This window comes from Chaetodon trifascialis, chromosome 7 (genome assembly GCF_039877785.1).
Source record: "Chaetodon trifascialis isolate fChaTrf1 chromosome 7, fChaTrf1.hap1, whole genome shotgun sequence".
Lineage (NCBI taxonomy): Eukaryota > Metazoa > Chordata > Actinopteri > Chaetodontiformes > Chaetodontidae > Chaetodon > Chaetodon trifascialis.
In genome coordinates this window covers 5,551,018-5,569,828 of record NC_092062.1, presented here as the reverse complement: position 1 = coordinate 5,569,828, position 18,811 = coordinate 5,551,018, and the positions used below count along the sequence as shown (strand labels likewise).

Genomic DNA, 18,811 nt, shown 5'->3' with positions numbered 1-18,811 from the left:
CATGTTGTGTAGTTGTGTGTTCACCGAAGCATGGCATGTCCATGTGATGCTGTTGTGATTACTAAAGTTGTGATTATCCTATTATTACCTTATTATCTTAAGTTCTTCCACATCAAACTGGGAAATCCATTTCTTTATGAGGCTGGCTCTGTGAACAGGGGTATTGTCTTTTTGAAACATAGTAGGACCATGCACAAACCTTTGCCACATAAGTGGTACTACAGACTAAAATGCAGTACACTGTAGTATTAGGATTTCCCTACAGCAGCAACAAGTCAACACTGCACTACAGCAAGCCGATTAATCCAACACCTTTCATTAACAGAGGCATCATGTTGGAAATAACAGACAGGGCCTCCATACCCCCACAAGTCTACTACATCATCTTGCCATCATTACTCACTCAAATTTACACATAGAATGGTGAGTAACAAGTATTTAAAGGCAAACATTGTCTATTAATTACTGTGAAGCCATCACTGCCTGCAATTACTATATTACATCCTTAGGCAGAGAGCAGATTATCCACTGATGATCCTCTGCCAAGACTGTCACTGCTCCAGCTGATCCAGTTCATCTAGACGTACACAGACACATAAACGCACAGAGATAAAGAAGGCAGCCTTAAGAGTGATCTGTGTGATGTCTGGAAGCATGAGACGGCCCTTTCTAAAAGGAAACCGTAGTGCTGTGCGATATTACGATATATGTTGTAGTGCGACAGAAAAATGTCTACCGTACAATATAATCCTCTATTGTTTATATCATAATTTTAACATGTGGGCTGTGATTAGCTTGGCTAACGTAACTGCAGCAACGCTACCTGCGAGAACTCCTTTATGGTACTGCTAATGTTTTCAGCCGTGCGTGCGAGAGCCAGCGGGAGCATGGACGTAAACAACGTAGCAGAGATGGAGAGCACAGTGGACACTGAACCAACAGAACCCAAAGAGGAATTGGTGCTGAAAAGAGGGAACAGGAACTCCATTGTTTGGCACTGGTTTGGATTTAAAAAGGCAGACACTGACCAAAAAACGGTAATCTGCAAAACATGCCGCCAACAAATCGTCACGTCTAATCTTGTCTATCACTTAAACACACGGCGTGACCAGTTTGTCTTCCTATCTCTCACCCTGTGAAACACGTGACACAAAACATTAAAAAGTTATTTTCAAGGGTTTGACGCTGTTATTTAAAGAGGTTTAATTTCATGTCAGAACAAGCTGACTAACTTGTGTTCCTAAAACTCTACCTCTGAAACAGTTCATTTAATAGCACTACTTGTTAAATGGTAGGCATACTTGAATGTTACTAGCACTTTATGTTGTTACTGTATTTTATTTCTTTGCACTTTATTGTATTACTTGAAAACTGATTGCACGATCAGATATTTTTGAATGGTATTTGTCCATTTGATATTTGTGTTTTATTTATTTTATTTTTAATTGTCTAGTAACAAAACAAAAAGTAGTAACAAAAAGAGGGACTCTGGCACTAAAAAGACTTTTTATTGTTTTTTAATTGTCTTGTCCCTTTATATATAAAATATGTGTTTTATAAATAAAAGGAGAAAAGATCAGAGGAATTGGCATTCATTTCATGTGTGTGTATATATATAATTTTAAGTAAAAATACTATATCGGGATATATATCGTTATCGGGATATAAGATTACCTATATTGGGATATAAATTTTTATCCATATCGCACAGCACTAGGAAACCGCGTGAAGTCAGCTAACAGCTATTGAGGGCAAGCAACATTAATTCTTCACTCTAAGCAGGAAACATTTGTCACCATGGATACTGATAGATGTTGTGCTCTTTCTATTGTTAAGTTACTCTATGCACTGGTAAACTGTTAAACGTATAAACATAGCCAAAATAATCAGCGTCTGCAAAAAACAAATGGTATGGTCTTCTCAGATCTATTTATGAGCTTGCAGTGTACAGGCAAACAAATCAACAGTATCATGGATCATTGCTCTCATCGATCATTTCCAATATAAAAAAGGGGGGGGGGGAATAGAGCTTTAATTGAATTGATTATTTTAAAATAAATACAGCAAATAAGAGTGCAAGCATTTAAAGTCAAGTGTATGGACAGGAAGGTGGACTGTGCTCACTGGTTCATGGCAACATGTAGATCCCTGCTACATCTGGCTTTCCTCTGTTGCCAAGATGGGAAAACCCTGCCACGGATGCAATTACACCTTATTGATTCTGGTTGAAGGACAGCCTCTTTAATCAGTAGTATCCCCTCCCCCCGCCCCACCACCACCACTCTGATATGCCAACACAAACATGCACACACAGAAACAAATGATGATAAACTGCATTGTGTTCCTATCTATAATTTATTCTGTACTGCTGCAGTGACCCCATTGCCCCACAGGGATCATTTAAGATCTATCTTATCTTAGAGTTGTCATACAGTAATGGAAAAGGTAGGCAGTAGAACAGTGGGCAGGCCCAGGCTAATTCAACTATCTCCAGAGGAGTAGTTACTGATGACATTAGGTTGACGTATGACAAGAACCACAGAAGCCATAAAAGACCAATCAGCCATAAAGCCTACTTATGTGCTCTGCTTACTCATGGCTGTCAGCCAACCTGGCCACATTCAGGGCTTACCCACTGTGTTAACGCATTTCAATTTCACCAAGACAAAGCAGAGCTATCGGCTTGCCTGGGCTCATCATTCTGGGCTCAAGACGATAGTGAGACGATACACCAGAGGACAGACTGGAAAAAACACCTCATCCTCCTCCCATCCACACTGTCTGGAGAGCACAAGCCTTTGTTTCAGCGTCTTTGTTTCAGAATTGCACATGTGTGTGTGTCTTTGTATGTTTTTATGTGTGTGTCTGTGAGTGCCTGCGTGCGTGTGTGTGTATGTGTGTACATACTAATTTGCTCCTTTAAAAGAACCTGTTACAGAATTGAACGTTTGAGGACATCTATCCATCTACAAGTTCACCATCAGTATCTAAAACAACTTCAAGCTGATTTCAGTGCCATGGTTAAGAATGCCAGAGCTACATATTTTTCTAACCTTGTATCAGATAGTTGAGGTTATCCCAAAATCCTGTTGGTCACCTTCAGTAACATCTTCTGTCATCACCTGCTGTTCCTATGTCTTCAGTTGCCAAGTACAACTAATTTTTCTCCTTCTTTGTTGGTAAAATAAATGACAATACATTGGCATTTCTGGCTAAAAAATCCTACAACCGTATTCTGATTGAGGTTTTCAGGCTGTGGGTGAGTGACTCTTTCTAGATTAGGATTGGTTTGACTTGGTTCTCCTTGAACCTGTTAGACAGGACCTTTTCAGTTCTAGTTGAAAACTATTTCTAATCAACTGAACTTCTTTGTGGTTTCCCTCAAGGTTCTATCCTAGGCCCAATGCTGTTTGTACTGTACTTTCTTCCTCTTGGGCTGATAATAAGCAATTTTAAAGGTTTGTCCTACCATCATTATACAGACAATATTCAATTATACATTTCATTTAAGCTTCAAAATGTTTCCAAACTCTACTGAATTGCCTTAATTACATCAGAAATTGGATGGCATATAATTGTCTACAGCTAACCATTGCCAAAAGAGAAGTTCATCTTTCTGCTCCACATGGCGCTGTCCCAAAGGTGATGGAAAATCTTGTCTCTTTCACATCTTCTGTTAAACCTACTCTCCATAATCTGGCGTTTCTATGGACCAGGCTTTCGGTCTTGACCAGCATGTCAATTCTTTCCACCAGTTGAGAAACTCTGCTACACTCAGGCCCATTATGCCCAGAGCTGTGATGGAGATGATTATACATGTATTTATTTCCTCACATCTTCAACTCCCATTTCACCTGTCTTAGCAGTTAATTACGTTTAGAGCCTTGTGTGGTCAGGCACCTGCCTACATTAAAGAGCTATTGCAGCTGTATAATACCAGAAGGAATCTGAGGTCCTCTGATCACAGTTGGCTGTTCCTCACTCCAGGCTCAAAACAAAAGGAGACGGTGCTTTTGAAGTTGTAGCTCCTACATTTTGGAACTCTCCCTTATTGAACCTAATTATTTTTGGACACTCTTGACACCTTTAACAGGCAGCTTGAGATCCAGTTGTTTGAACTTTTTGTTTCTGCTTCTTGATTTTAACTGGTTGTCTTCTTTTAATGTTTGTTGTCTCTTATTTGCTCTTTTGTTTTTCTTCTTTTATGAATATTTTTTTGATGTCTGTAAATGAAAGGTGTAAACTTCATAAATACACTTATTAACATAGCTAGTGCCTACTAAAACAGCAGCTTCTTGTGCGATGCATTGGCCACTGCCTGCTGACAGTCATACGAACTAGAGACGGATGAACGGAAAGGAATGATGAACTGACTCACAGTTTAACAGAAGATCTGATTGAGGGGTAAGCTGACATGTCAGCATGGTGACATTTCAGTAAGTGTCATATCTGGTCCATCTCTGACCACTTATATGTGCAAGGTAAGGCTCATGTGACAGATACAGGGAGCCACTGACTTCATGTTCTGCAGCTAGTCTCTAACTTTAGCTGTCTGCAAAGCAGCCACTGCTAGACAGCAGTGAGAGCAAACCAAAAGACTAGCAGCCTGTAAACAATTCGCTAAAAGATGTGAAAACGCTATAAAGCACTGAAGAAAACTGCAGAGAATGTCCTGTGGGTTTCTAAGCACATTTAGCACTGTGTAGCCTAACCAGCTAGCACTAGTGGTACCTCAGCCTTGTACACCATAATGGTCCCTCAATCCTTACGGAACAAGTCTGCTTCAAATTCAATTCCTGTTGGATCACTGAACAGCATCTGAAACCCACTCCTCTCAAACTGTTCCTACATTTGAAATTGAGTCTTGGAGAAGAAAAGGAGAGTTATTTCTTGACATCGCTCTTCACCTCTATCTCAAGTGCTATTTTTTCATTTCATTTCATCTACTCTGTCGTCAGTTTTGGTGTGGAACACCTGAATATCTCTGAGGGAGACTGTCTTATACTCTGTTATACACCCAAATGATGATGGCAGGTTTTGCAGCCCAACTTTGGCTTTAGACAACACATTCATTCCTATACCTTGGCCTTTGGGTTTAGGGAAGCTAATGACCATGACTGATTGTGATGAGAAGTTTTGTCTCCACACAGATACACATGAATAGGATTAATGTGTGAGTTTTCATATTTTAGGAGCTATTCTGTGATGAAATATTGTAATTTCATTTTTGGCACAGACCAACCTACTTTCCCATATCCTTGAGTTCTGCTGGCCCCCTGTCAAAGCCAATGTGACTTTCCCTGCAACTCACTCTCGTTAAGTGCACCAGCAAAATAAAACATGTAACTGCATTTTTGTTACTTTGCTGCTGTGGCTCATTTTGAACACCAGCCTTGAGATATTGTGATGAGCATCTTAATTAACATATGTGGTGCAATGAAACATCCCAACAGCCAACTGATGTCCCAGATAGCAGCTCATTACACAATTAAATACCTACATTACCACTGCAGAAACCAGAACACAACCCTGAAATGATAGATCTATGTGACACTGTCAACTCAAAATAATGGAAACAGCATAGAAAGTAGTATACAACCAGGATGCTGCATCATTTACATATTGTAGAGACTGGCACACTTGACATTAACAGGACAGACAAACAACAGATCTTGGGCGCAATGCATACTGCCATTTTATCATTATATCTAAAAAACCCAGATTTGGGTCTAACACCTATCAATCAAGTTTTCTTTTACAATTGCGAATGGTATGTAACCACTCGCTGACAATTTAATTATAAAACATCAACAGCACTTCATGCCTTGTTCAGCTGCTTATGATGCCTTCCTAAGCATATCTGTATCTCTAACTCCAAAAAAGCTTCACCATTCAAACTCAGTGACAAGTGCCAGCCAACCAGCCTCTTTTAGCAGAGTGAAGGAGGTTTCTGAGGTCCAGCAGACTTCTTGGGGGAGGAAATGTTCTGGCCAGTTAGTGACTCAGCCTTCTACCTCCTGATTAGTACAGCCGGCCATTGCCTTTGATTGGGACTCTAGAGAATAGAAAGCGTCGACGTATAAATGACTAAATTGGCTGGTTTCCCAGCTGTTATGGTTTCTGGAGAAAGCACAGTCACTGAGGAGAATGGCTGTGATGGGGCCAGCTCCTTACTTAAGCCTCCACCCCACCAACTTCTCTTTTTTCCAGATCTGGCAACCTCTACCCTCATTCATCTTCAAAAACACTGTCATATAAGGCTGTGAAACCTGAGCCAGAAGTGAAGTAATATAATGAAAATACTTCACTAAACAGAGAGACTATTCACTTTGTTAAAATGCAGAACTGCTGGTGGGAAGTTTCTCATTCCTTCCCAAAGACAAATGCTGCTCTGAATATTCATTTTCAGCTGAGTCAGTCTGGTTCCATCCTGTGTTTCTTTCCAAAGTTGGAATTTAAAACTTCTCTACTGGTAGGACACAAAAATCACAAGAGGGAATCGAAGCAAAGAAGCACCAAGCAAATGTTTGAGACTCTCACATAACTTTTATCAAAGTCTCAGACCTTAAAAAGCTTGTTAGGGGTATGGCTTGTTCACAATCATGGTTAAGAAAGGCTAAGTGATGGAAATCGCTGTGACTCCTCAAACCTTGTCCCAACATCTGTAGCCATGGGCTCTTCGAAACCATTGCCTAGCACTTTACAAACCAGGAGAAGGCAGTTTGAAGACAGCAAAACATTTTCAGTTTTTTTCTTCAGTTCATAATGTCATTAAGAAATGGCAGTTAAGAGGAACAGCCGATGTCAAGCTGAGGTTTGGAAGACCGAGAAAACTTGGAGAGAGAACTGCTCATTGGATTACTGAAAAGGCAAATCAGACCTCTCAGGAAGATTTAGCAGATTCTGAGTGATGGTGCAGTGTTTTACTGCGCAGCAAATGCACAGTAAAACACTGCACTTCTGTGTCCTCACCACAAAATTCAGTGTCAGACGTTTGCAAAGGAACGAGCCTGATGCATTTTTGGAAACAAGTCCTGTGGACCGACGAACTTAAAATAGAACTTTTTGACCACAATGAGCAAAGGTATGTTTCGAATAATCTCACAGAACTAGAAGCCTGTTGAAAGGGGCTGTTACTAATTACTGACCATGCTGGGTGCTGAAACTTACTGTAAGTAATCTTGCTTATATCTTAGTTACATCTTTTACTTGCTTAGCTTTTCGCAGTAACATCCATCCATCCATCTTCTATACCGCCTATCCCTTTCGGGGTTGCAGGGGGGCTGGAGCCTATCCCAGCTGTCAACAGGCGAGAGGCGGGGTACACCCTGGACCGGTCGCCAGCCGATCGCAGGGCAACACACAAGACAAACAACCATTCACACTCACACTCACACCTAGGGACAATTTTAGAGTCACCAAGTCACCGGAGTGCCCGGAGAGAACCCACGCATGCACAGGAGGAACATGCAAGCTTCACAAAGAAAGGCCCCGCCTGGGGATCGAACCGGCAACCTTCTTGCTGTGAGGCACGCGCACTACCTGCTGCACCACCGTGCCGCCCTCACAGTAACATATATAAATATATATTCTGGTAGTCAAGATAGGAAACATGACAATGAAATATATACACAACACAACAGACTTAAACAATGTATTTCATATTCATTCACACGTATACACATACATGATTAAAGGTGCAGTCTAGTGATTTAGAATTGCAATTCCATAAGGCTGGCTGACTCACAGGAAACGGATTACAAAAATTATGGCCAATAGTGCAAATTGACCGTGTCTTTGTGTAAGACCCTCCATGCATGGTAATTTCCCACATATCTCAAATTCTGAAAAGTAGTAAATGTCAGGAGACTACCTTAGATATTGCAACTGATATTAAGGGGAGCATGAATGACTCTACCAAATTGTATTCCAATCCATCCCGTAGTTATGTTTGCATTTTAAAAATGAATAAATGATAAAAATGTCAACATCATGGTCGTGCTAAATGAAAGGTCAGAGGATCTCCATACCTCCTCTCTGACCATAGATGTCTCAACAAGTTGAGACATATCAGTCTGGGCAGACCAACAGTGCCATCCAATGAATACATATTTTGACAACCATTAGGATGTAGTTGTGTGTAGCGCTGTTGGCGAAAAAAAAGTCTGACTCATGTCTCCAGTTCAGAATTTTCATTGTCCACATGAAATCAGTATAACAATATGGCATTAACTGTGGATTTCAGGTCTAATTGGGCATCCACTGCTGACTCATTAGGACAAGAGCCACTTAAGCATTTTGCAGGCACTTGATATGAATCACACAGTGTACCATCGACTCCACTCTGGGGAAATGCATCTGAATAAAGGCATTGTGTCTGCTGTCAGAGGCCTGCAGGTCTTCCACCAGAGTGATGCTTGCCATCCTGGCCTCTGCTTCTAGGAGTCAGCAGAGAAGTTCTGGATTTATTTGATGCCGATGTATTCCAGTAGTAACCTCTACACGAGACGAGCAAAACATGCCTTGGAGGGTGCACTACATTGAGGACAAGAAAAAAACAAATAGGTGATATGAATGCTGAGGAAGACAACCTTTGCTTTCAACTATCTCCTGCTTGTCTTGTATGCAGTCACATGAAGCCAGCCTACATCCAGGTGCTCAGTTTGAACTGTTTTTCAGTGTAGAAAACATCCTCTGGAATTGATTGAGCTTGAGACTGAAACTGGACTGGATCAGTCAGCTATGGGTATATGTAACTCAGTGGGTCTAGGCACCTTTGGATAAACTGCTCACAGCTTATAGTCATATGCAACCTGTGACAAGGGGTTGTTTTTTGTGTCCTCATATTGCTCCATACTGTTGCTTACTCTGTGAATAAAACTCTACACAAGTTGTAGCAACCAGGGTTTGTATTTGACATGAGCAATGTTCAAAATGGAAAAGTCTGCCCAATAGTTCCCAAACCATTAGAAAGTACTTCCTCCAGAGGGACTTTTATGACACTAGAAACTATTGCCAAGAATCTTAATTTAGTCCCTGGCTCTTCTGATCTAAAAGCAGGTAAAGGTCCAGAGTTCCTGAAATGGTTGCTGGGCTCCTGAAAAAGTTCCTGCATTGCAAACAGGCACATTTTAGGGTTGAGGGTCCTGATCACATGAACAACTATTAAAACTAGGTGTTCTAAACATGAAATGAAACATGATTCTTCAACCAAATGGCCCCTTATTCCATAGATGTATTCAAAATGTGTTCTTTACCAAAAAAAATAGCAAGGTTGATAATGGGGTACTGATGTCAGTATGTGAAGTCATGAAGTGAAGGCATTGGTATGTTTCAAAGAAAGTGCTTGTTAGATTGTCAAAGAGCATCAGAAACCCCAGTTCCAATGGTGGAATATCATTTTCCAAAACAGACTGTCCTATGATCACAGCCCCGCTTTAAACAGCAGTTGGGCATGTGTATGGAGCTGTGAAAGTAGGCAGGGTTTGATCTTCTCTTTCAAGCAGCACCCTTTCAACACCACAACACCATGACTGTCCAGGAAAGACTGTCCAGAATTATGTACCCTTATCCCCACTGGTGTCATTCATCGCATCAAGCTTACAAAGATTCACAAAAGAGACAGGGTTCTTGGAGATCATGGAGAGATCAGGGAGACAGTGGGAAGCAGGCAGGAGGAGACAATGACGGTAGGGTTTTGCAATTTGAAACAGATATAAATACTTCTGCCTTTAGACATGGTCAGACAACACTTTGCACGACCTACTTTGTTCAAAGCACACTGAACCCTTGAAGATAAGAACTGTCACTTATTCATTGTAAAGCCAACTTGACAATGGCATCTGTCCCACACAAATGCTTCCTGAGCTTTGCCATGCCACAATGAAAGAAGCGAGAATTGTGGGCAGGCAGTGCAAGGTTACAGATTTGATAGCAACCTCAAAACAATATACCTCTAACACTAAATAAAATGAATTAATTGGTCAAAACACAGAAGAAGAAAGGCTTTGCTTACATTTATTTCTTGCATATACTGAATGAAAGCTTTGGATTTGAAGCTCTGCCAAAAAAGAGCCTTTGATGCTTCTCAGTTAAGAGGACACTACTCTAGATTTGGCCCTGTATCCTGACAACACTTATCCTCTCTCAAACACATGACACTCTGATACTCCACTCCTCTAGTTTCAGCCTTTCTTCCGTAGTCTCCCTCTCTCTCTCTCTTTCCTAACAGCCAGGCCTGCTGTCTTCCAAAGGAGCTGCATATGGCCCTACAGAAAGCCTCGCTACCCGTCCACGAGACAGTGCCACAGATGGTAAATGGCCTGTGCCTGTCCCTCTTCCTCGTCCTCCCCACGGTGCCCACATTCCATCCCTCTGGGCGCAGAAAAGCCGAGCGTATTGCAAATTTGCCTGAAGTGGAACGACATATTGTAGAGTGAGCAGAAAAATGCTGCAGCAGAGCATCCCGTCCATTAGACCAGTAAACATCAGCACCCATTTCATCACCACAACAGAAATGCTACCTATTAGCACAGAGGGGACTGGCGGTAGTGGTGGTGTTGGTGGAGAGGGAGTGGGGGTCTGACACTGCTGACGTTGTTTCAGGCATCAGACAGCACTGAGACTTTGTTGCAAAAACTGCAGATAAAGCTAAACAGAAACACATGCACACTGCCTTCTACCTTTTCCCGCTACTTCCTTCCTCTCCCCAGAGTCTCTCATCACATCCTTACCATTGAGATGCTCTGAAACTCAGGTGGGTCATTCACTTTCAACCTGTCATGCTAGCATGACAGCTCATTACCCCCCCTCAAAAGAAACCTCCCACCACACACACTCATAGCTACACCATGCATGTACATATCTATCATCCAAATCTGCCCTGCAAATGCACAGATGCCGACATGCCTACACATCTGCACGTTGCCTCGTACAGTATTGCGTGTGTGTGCTGTCTGGGGAATACTATTCATGCCCAACCACACACACACACACACACACATTAACAGAAGCGATGTATCCGAAACGAGGGAAGAAGGGGGTGGGTGGGTAATGACAATGGATGCAGGACAAAATAAGCACCAATCTCAGTCTTCTTCTTACCTTCCAGGAGGAAACAGCTCACCTGGATGCCTCTAAAGAGCAGACAGAACGCATTCAGGCCAATCTCTCTCCCTGCAAACCAGCTCAAAACATCTCCCTCCCTCCCTCTCTCTCTCACTCTCTCTCTGTCTTCCCTCTCTTCCGCTCCCTTCGCAAGCTGGAAATGATGAGATTGTACTATAAGCAGAGGGGGGAGTGAAATCTGAGGCAGCGGAGGGTATTAGGAGGCTGCGTTGTTTCTGGCCAACAGCCCTGAGAGACTGTGAGCTCGCAGATCATGAGGGATGGGGAGTGGAGGGTGCGGGGGGGTTGGGAATGGGTGCGATGCAGCAGATGGGAGGAAAAAAAGTCTGCTTGTGAAGACATCCTGAAACCTTAGAGGACCCCCGCTCAGCTGAGATGGTACAGCCCAGAGGAGTTTAAGGAAGCAAACAGTGTCTGCAGCAGCAGCAGCTAGTGGCTGAGGCTACAGTGATGCAGCCCCGACATGAATGAGTGTGAATCTGAGCTAAGCTAAGTGAAGATGAGCTGCGTTGGGCTGGGTTCCTTTTTATCTGCCTCACCGGGCTGCAGCACCTCAGATGAAATGTGACACCTGGGTGTACGGCTAGCCTAAAGCACTGGATATTGCTCTAGCATGCTATCATTAAGAGAACATAGAATAATTCATTCAAATCGTAACCTAACTTTGTAATACCGTCATGTTGCTTATCAGTAAAAATGTGTTTTTGCCCAATATGGCAGGAGAGAGGAGCAACCTTGCAGCACCTCTTTGGAAACTTGCTCATGACCTTCGAGCAACACCAAGAGAGATTCATTACACCTGCACGCAGTACAGAAACAGTACATACACTGTAGGCTGTGAAAGATAAACCTAACATCACACAGTAGATTTCACTGCCTCCTCAATCCAAAGAGTAATATCACAGTCTTCATACATACATCAAATGACCATGATATGTGCCAAAACTTTACCATGAGAATATACTTGGATAGTTTATAGTATAAAGTACTTAATCAGGTACACAACCACTTAGAAACTCCACCACACGTTCCTCTGACATGCAAACATTGACACACTGCATTGTCCTATTGATGCTGCTTTTCTTTGTGTTATCTTAATAATATATATCACTATGCCACTACAGTGATGTCACTTATGGATAGTCCATTGACTGTCCTTCTACACCATCACTTGTCTCCTATCACCATGAAAGTCTGCATCCATTACAGATGCACTGAGCTATTTGCCACCAGTATGTTTAACAGAGACCTCTGCAGATCAGCAGCACTGCAGAGAGAAGACAAGTGGCTTATCCTGCATCAGTTTATTTTTTCTGTCAATGGCATTTGCTCTAACAACTACTAGGTGAAGACAGAATTAATGAATAAACAGGGGGAGGCAATAGTTCAAATGCCCTACAGCAAGGAGTGCTTAATAGAGACAGAAAAATTAGGATGTTAATAATGATCATTTCAAATATAACTGGTTGTAAGAGTAGTGTGGCAGCAATGTGTGTGCCAGTGTGTATTTTGAGTACACGTCCATAACCTCTTTCCTCAATTCATCAGTATTTTCAGTCCCCACAGAGAAGAAGCTGCCTCCCAAATCATGTCACGCTCCGTCACGCTACAAAATACAAATCATCAGATAGAGGAGACTTTCCCTTTGTTCACATTCTCACTCAGTCTCACTCTCCGCCCTGTTTTCTCTTGCTCCCTCTTTCTCTCTGTCATGGATGACCTTGACTGACAGGCTTGTTGCTACAGGAACCACACCATGTCTATTACGTTGTAGTGAGGCAGGAAGGTGTGAAATTCACAATATGATGGCTCCGATTGGATCTAAACTGGAGTCGATTTCCAAGCCACGGCAGACAGCAATCAGTTCAAACCATGAAAGCTGCAGAGGAGATTATTTGCATTTTAACAGGATTTAACCCTGTCAATACACACACACACACACACACACACACACACACATATAGGGTTCAAATGTGTGAAGAATAGTGTGTGTGTGTGTGTGTGTGTGGGGGGGGGGGGGGTCCATTCATTATTCAACATCCTACCAACTCTGGTCCGGAAGTAAACACACACACACACAGTATACAGCCACTGGGGTGACTGGGGGTGCATCGGAGTGAAGAGGTGAGACAGGGCAGAGAGACAATGAACAGCCTGTCTCGTTGTGTGATGAGCAGAGAATGAGAATTGGAGAGGGCAGAGACGTTACAGGACACACAGAGATAAGCCACGCTCTAAAATACACTTAAAATTAAAGTATTCGTTTCACATAGTACATATATACTACCCAACCCACTGTCAGTAGATTTTAGTATGTGTAAGAAGGGCTCTCAAATCCAAATGTGAAATACATTATATGGCAACAGTAGCAACAGTCGGTGCTTGTCCCTGTCCTGTTTCAGCATGATAACGTCCCCATGCACAAAGCCAAGTCCATGAAAAAATGCCTTTTGGAACGAGCAACTGCACAGGGTCCTGACCTCTACCCCATCCACCACCTTTGAGATCACCTGGAAGGCAAACTGTGAGCCAGACCTTATCAAGGCCAAGATCTGCTGAAAGCCTGAAGCCAGGAGAGTGGAGGCTGTTAGAGCAGCACATTAATGTCCATGGTTTTGGAATGCCAGACATGTTCGCTGTTACGTTTGGGTGTATGTGCACTTTTGGCCAAGCATGGGATATCATTTACAAATATTAAAGAAAACAAAAATAAAAGTAGCTGTTCTTTGCTTACAAATATAGTTTGACACTTTGTGAGATACGTTCATTAAAATATGTTTTTTCTTGTTGAGAATTAGATGAGAAGATTGATACTCCTCTAATGTCTGTTTGGTAAAATTGAGGCTGGAGCCAGGAACTGTTAACTGTTAAGCATTAAGACGAGAGATGGGGAAAAACATATATAACTTATTAGCTGTTGCTAAGTATCTTTGTTTCCTATCTCTGAGGGAGCCATTGTTTTCCAATGATGTTAAGTTAAAAGCAACCTGCAGAGGCTTGAAACTTGCTTGAGCTTTGCCATCCATCACACTGTGTGTGCTGTATACTGTGAAAACATCATTGTTTGGTGATGCAAATGATCAATTTATCATTTGAGGTCTGCTGCTGATGTACAGCGCTTTAATGTGCTTTTGAAAAGCTGTGAAGTCTGAGATGACAGAGTTGGCTCCTGAACTGCACTGCAATGACAAGCAAATGCACACTGTGAGAAAACCCAATTAACAAACATGGAGGTGGTGAAAAGGGGAGAGTGAATCTGAGTTTCATTCTAGCTTTACTTCATTACTATAACAAATACTTTTTAGAACAGCGACCTTCTGATTGCAAACACCAACAGTCACATCCATGAAAACATCATCTAACATGAGGGTGGAATCAGGTACTATATGTACGTAATCAAAGCATATTCTTCCACACAACATACACTTCTGGTGGGTATAGTTCATTTGTATTTTTTAGTAATATTAGTGAGGACCAAAAGTGTTTGAGCTGGCTACTGAAGAGAATGTGCAAACAGTCTGGCCACAGGCCACACAGAATCCGACCACAGAGATGTTGTCTCATTAAAACATGGCCAGCATGGCAGGAGACGCATTGATTTATCCATCAAAGGCTAATTGTGTTGGAATTTGGTCCTTGATGCTGGTAACCCACAGCTCAGATGTGGAGCAGACACAGATGTGATAGAAAAGTGACAGGCTTTTCTCTGAGCTGGATATTTGCTCATGTCCTCGTGTCTGCTGTGACCTGACTCATCTAAAGGACTTTATTGCTTTAAGTGATGTGTCTGTTTGGAATCTGATGCTGTTGTTATGAAGTTATTGTCTGTGGTTAAATACAAGAAGATGGATCAGTGTGAATGATAGAACACACCACTTTTGCATATTCTAGCCTTTCCATTACTGCTAACTGCATTTATTTTATTCTTTATTCAAAACTTCTATATATGGAGCCACAGATCCTCACAATAAAGTTTTTATTCAGTTTTTCCTAGTTACTGCATTTTAGTGCTATATGGTACCCAAACTCAATAAAATGCTTGTATAAATGATTGCAAGCTTTTTATTTCATTTTTCTGTATTTTTCAGTCTGTCTCTCTAAAATGTAGCATTTTTAGCATGAAGGAAAGGTTTCTGCAGAATATGTGGACAATTGTAATTATGTGCCCTTTTAATACTGAAAAATATCTCAAATCACACCATAAAAATCACCTTCATGTCTTTTCCAGTCTGTATAAGACATATCATGGTGACAGTATCAAAAACTGAATGAGGAATACCGGATAAGGACTTGTTGAACACTTTGACACTGTGCCTCAAATTCACTGTACATCATTTAAAACTAAAATGAGCAACAGACCGGCAAAGTCTCGGCTGGCTCTTCTGTCATCACAGGGCTTTTGTGCTGTGAATTTATCAGCCTTATAATGGGATTGATTCAGCTCAGTCACATGATCACAGAGGCTAACTCATGATCCACATCCATGACCTCAAATAACTGATGAATTTCCTGACCTGGATATCCCAGCATCATTCTCCTGTCCAGCCCACCTGTAGGTCCAAACACGTGCCACGCAGCCGGAGCTTTTAAAAGCCTGTTTTTCAGATTCAAAAACTTCTTAAGACACCAAACATGTAATGCCTAATTACAGGACACACTATAGAAACTTTTTCCATTTAATGTAGTCATGCAGCCAACTGAAAATGCATATGAGGTGGGAGGTTTCACTCAGAATAGCCTCATTCAGACAGGATTGTCTTCTCTTGGGAAGGTGGGTTGAGTTTGAATATTACGTGTGCCAGTTGGTGATTTTAATCTGGTCCTGAGCTCACACCGATGGCATTGTTCTCCCCATACTCCAGTACATCACAGCCCAAATCACCTGGACTTCATCCACACACTCAGCTCTTTAATCCTTACGATTTTCATTTATCAAGCCCCATTTTTGATACTGTGTAGACTGTGTACTGATTACTGTGTGTTACTGATTGTAAATTTATGCCACTGATAGAAATGTGAGGTTATCTGCTCACAGTCTGATGGAAACGACTTTCTTCTTTCTAAAAACAACATAACTGACCCGCAGTTAGTTTGGTTGCACTGTAAACAGACTTGTACGCTGGCCTTTGAGGTTGATAAATGCGTCCTTTCCAACCAATCTCTGAAAATCAAAACATTGTTTTTGAATAAATCTACATTCTTATGGTTTATACACACCTGTGTTTTTCGTAATTGTGCATAATTAGACTCAGGACTGCCTGGGTGTGTATATATTGTTCTGGATGCACATTTCTTTCTCTCTTCTGTCACCAGGTAACCCCTGTTTCACTGCTATGTTGACATGTCATGACATTAACTATGGCTCATGTCCAGTAAGTGTAAGTAAGACTATGTAACCCAAATTCCCAGTTTAGGTCTGTCCAACTTTAACCTAAGCAGAGGTCTAATCATCAGAGTAAGTGGAACACCTGTGAGGGGTGAGCAGAGCCTTTACATTTTAAAACCAAAGAGATACCATAGAGTGTCCATCAGCTCTTCTAAATCATCATTTGCAAGAGCAAGATGACATCCGAAAAAGAAAGAACTAATATATTTATATAATAATATTTTTACTTTTACTTTAAAACAATTCAGTCACATGAACAGTGGCTATCTGTTCACACGTTCATTAGGAAGCTGTTCACTGAGTTACCATCAACCTTGTGTTTGGCCAACAAGGTCAGACAGAAACTACCAGAGGAGCTGGATATCATAGTTAAACCTGAACAGGAAAAGTCTACAGTGATATCAGGGCGGCAGGGTCCGCCTCAGGTGGCTATTAAAATGAGCCCAGTGTGTTCACACTCGGAGATGAATCCTACCTCACGCTGCCTGCATGGTGTAATTGGCCGTACACGCTGCATTGAGACACACACATTATGCATTTTAGCAGATTCCTTAAGAGTGTGTAACTGCAGCTCTGTACAGCTACAGAGAATATGTGGGAGGGAGTTTCGGCCTGATGCTGACCTTGACTCCTCCTTGTCCATTAAAAAAAGCCCAAACACAACAAACTGGCACATACCTCTCGGAGAAAAGTGCCAATCGATTGACAAGGACAAAAGCGAATAATGCCGCAGAAGCACCATATCCACTTAACGCTGGCCATGACGGAGAACTGAATGACCTAGAGAGGATGAAGCACCCAGCTGCCGTTCTGAACACTCCAGCTGTTTATATAGGTTTCTGTGTCTGTGTGTGTTTATGTGCGCATGTGTGCTTGTGCATGTGGACAAATGTTCAGTGATATTCACACCCGTGCCTGGCCTAATTTCCCCTTCAACTCAGATAGCACATCTGTGCGCTGCCCTTCCCTCCCACTGTCTGTATTAGGATTTAGGATCCTGCTGATGCCTCTGGCTTTTCTCCAGAAGAAAGAGAGCCTCCATGTTGCCCCTCCATCACTCTGTCATTGTTATTCTGCAGTGTGTTCAACGCTGCCCGCCACCTCTGGGCCCTGCAGATCAATAGAAGAGCAGACCAAATCACAAACACATACACACACACACACACACACACACACACACACACAGCGACTCTCAAATAAAACTGCTTATTGGAAAACATTTTGTCTCCCGAGCTCAGCGTTGCAATTAATTTAAGACTAATTCATAAAACAATAGGTTGGCCTGAGGGGATGAGCCCTCAGACAATTACTTCTTCATAGCGGTGGTCAAACAGCTCATCAGTCTGCTGTTTGCTCGCCATGAGGGATAAACTGCAGCTTTGTGCTGCTGACGAGCATCAGAATGCAAATCAGCAGGATGATACAACACAAGCACATGAAACAGACAGAGCTGCTGCAGAATTTAAAGAAGTGCTATAATCCCTATTCATCACTAAGAACACTGCTCCAGGCCCTCAGATTAGCACTTGCATTTTACTGTAGCAAACCTGCACAAAGTGCCAAAGTCTAAAAAGTGGATGGAGCTGTAAAAGTGTGACATCTAAAGCTGGATTGACCTTGGCTTGACTCTTCACTTCACATACCCTTGCAGCTTTTAAGACTTAAGTAAAGGAGAAGACTTGGCTGCGGGGGCACTGACGCTAACAAAAATGTCTCACGCAGCCTTCATTGTGGAAATCAGTCAAGCAGATTGTTGTCTAAAGGCATCACTGTCAGGCATGTGAACTCAGCGCTGATATAATGGCAAGAGCTGCTCTGGATGAGACGAATGTAAAGGGCTGGTGTGTGTTTACAGGCTGGTTGTCAGTGCTATAAATGGTGACACATTGACACAAAGTGTAGGCAGGATTAGGGCTCAGCTTGGCCAGCAGATGGCAATGAGTCTCCTACAGGTTGGTGAAATGAGCCTTCAAAGACCTTGGATAAATTGATGCACAATGATCTGAGAGCCATCCAGCCAAAGAATTCTACTTGAACAACTGGAGTGACAATAAATATCCTGAATCTGCATTATGTACAAGACAGATATTTTAGATAGGGTTCGTTGCATTTCTGCTCCTTATTCATCCTCAAGACATTCATTGAATAAACTCTAACAGTCAGCAACACGACACACAAACCAGGCGTTACCTTCTTGGCATATAGCATACTCAAAGTCCTTATCACTCTATACTATACTGTAAAATGTCCTTCTTAAAACGAAGTGCTTGTCAGATTATCAAAGAGGATCTGAGAATC

General features: G+C 42.0%; 1 protein-coding gene across 3 annotated transcripts in view; it reads right to left on the bottom strand.

Moving 5' to 3' along the window:
- cdk14 (cyclin dependent kinase 14) overlaps positions 1 to 18,811 on the bottom strand; it is a 180,529-nt gene that overhangs the window by 130,320 nt on the left and 31,398 nt on the right. Inside the window, exon 1 of one of the 3 annotated variants that reach the window (XM_070965870.1) lies at positions 11,126 to 11,455. The exons of 1 other annotated variant lie outside the window; for it this stretch is intronic. The gene's annotated coding sequence lies outside the window, so the exon portion shown is untranslated. Of the gene's footprint in view, positions 1 to 11,103; positions 11,456 to 18,811 lie in introns of those variants that run through there. One more of the 3 variants, XM_070965869.1, reaches the window with a different exon arrangement.